Source organism: Octopus bimaculoides, chromosome 21, assembly GCF_001194135.2.
Source record: "Octopus bimaculoides isolate UCB-OBI-ISO-001 chromosome 21, ASM119413v2, whole genome shotgun sequence".
In the NCBI taxonomy this organism is placed as follows: Eukaryota; Metazoa; Mollusca; class Cephalopoda; order Octopoda; family Octopodidae; genus Octopus; species Octopus bimaculoides.
In genome coordinates, this window is record NC_069001.1 from 19116402 (window position 1) to 19118107 (window position 1706).

The window sequence follows — 1706 nt, forward strand, 5'->3', positions numbered from 1 at the left end:
ACACACACACACACATACATATATAGATAGGTAGATAGATAGATAAATAAATAAATGGAGCTAAATGCAGGTGTTATTCAAATCTTTATACTTCTGTCATATGTTTCAAAGAAAACATTGGTATTATTCCAGAAGGAATAAAATGATGTAAAACAATGCAATCTTCTCATCAGGGAAAAAATTTTTTTTAAAAAAACGCATCAATAAGACATTTTAACAGAATGTGATAACTGTGTATATGATGAAGGTAAGTTTTTTTTTTAATTTTTTTTTTTGAAAAACCATTAAGATATAATGTCAAAGGCAATTTATAGAAAGAGAAAGAGGAGGAAGAAAGAAATTAGCATAAAAATAAAAGTGGAGAAATATAGTGTGATAGGTGAATAGGAATAAAGATTATAGGCTTTGAAATAGATGTAATTATTGGAGGTGAAATGCAAGAAGACACTTAAAGATTCAATTTAATAGACTGACAGAAATCACTTATAGGAACTAAAAGTATATTTTTGCCAATATTTGCAATGATAAACACGTTCTTTAAATGTATTTACAAGAGGATTCTCTGAGAACAGGATGAAGTACAGTTCATCGTTAGAGAGTGAACAAAAGGATTTACCTTTAACATAAGGAAAGGATCTAGACAGAATATCCCATTCCAAATCAAATTGTTTATGTTCCTTTAGAGACCAAACTAATTTATTAAGCCCAGTATTGTTACATTTATTGATATGTATAAATGTAGAGTTATGGTTAAATATTCTTTTGAACAACTGAAATGAAGAACTACCTATATAAAAAAAGATGGGTTAAAAATAGGTTGGTTAAATTTTTTTGAAACACGGGCTTAGACATTGTTTTTGACAATGATATAACTAAAGCCTACTTTTTGGATATTACCCTTAACTTGCAGAATGTTTCACATTTCCCATACCATAAACCCTCAACTAATTTAAAATATATTAGTTCTGTTGGCAGCCAGCCATGAAACTCAAACTCACATCCTTGTGATTACGTGTCCAGTGCTTTACCTTTAAGCTAACCTGTTCATGCTATATTATAAGCATTATCTTGCAATTGAGAATAAAATTATTTCCTTATCTTTCAATACATCTCAACATTTCTAAAGCAAACTTTGTTTATTTACTTTCATTGTAATTTGAATTTAATGTACAATGGCGTCTTATAAAGCTAGATTTATAAATCCTAAATTTGCAGAAGAATTTGTCGTTGGGTCAGTTTAGTTTAAAGGTAAAGCACTGGACGCATAATCACAGAGATGTGAGTTTGAGTCACATGGTTGACCACCAACACATTTTTCTGCAAAATATGGGTTGTTTATCCTGTTCATGCTATATTATTAGCATTATCCTGCATTTGAGAATAAAATTATTTCCTTATCTTTCAATACATCTCAATGTTTCGAAAGCAAACTTTGTTTACTTTCATCGTAGTTTGAATTTAACATACATATATATACAAACATTCACATACATACACACACACATGTAGAACAATAGATATGTTGGGAGACGTTTTAAATCTAAAGAAATAGTAAAGTATTGAAAAAAATGTTTAGAATTCAAGAATATTTTAGAACAGAAACACTAATTACCTTCTTTCATTGTTTTTATCTGAGTGACCACCACCACCACAACAACAACAATAGGTAAGAAATACTAAGATGTCAGCCAGTGGGTCTAGTTGTA

General features: G+C 29.5%; 1 protein-coding gene across 1 annotated transcript in view; it reads right to left on the reverse strand.

Annotated features, from left to right (window-relative positions):
* The window catches only part of LOC106873105 (G-protein coupled receptor 22), a 57393-nt gene extending 55691 nt beyond the window's left edge, over nucleotides 1–1702 (reverse strand). The window contains exon 1 of the mRNA XM_052975562.1: nucleotides 1613–1702. The gene's annotated coding sequence lies outside the window, so the exon portion shown is untranslated. The remainder of the gene's footprint in view (nucleotides 1–1612) is intronic.
* Nucleotides 1703–1706: the final 4 nt, after the last annotated feature.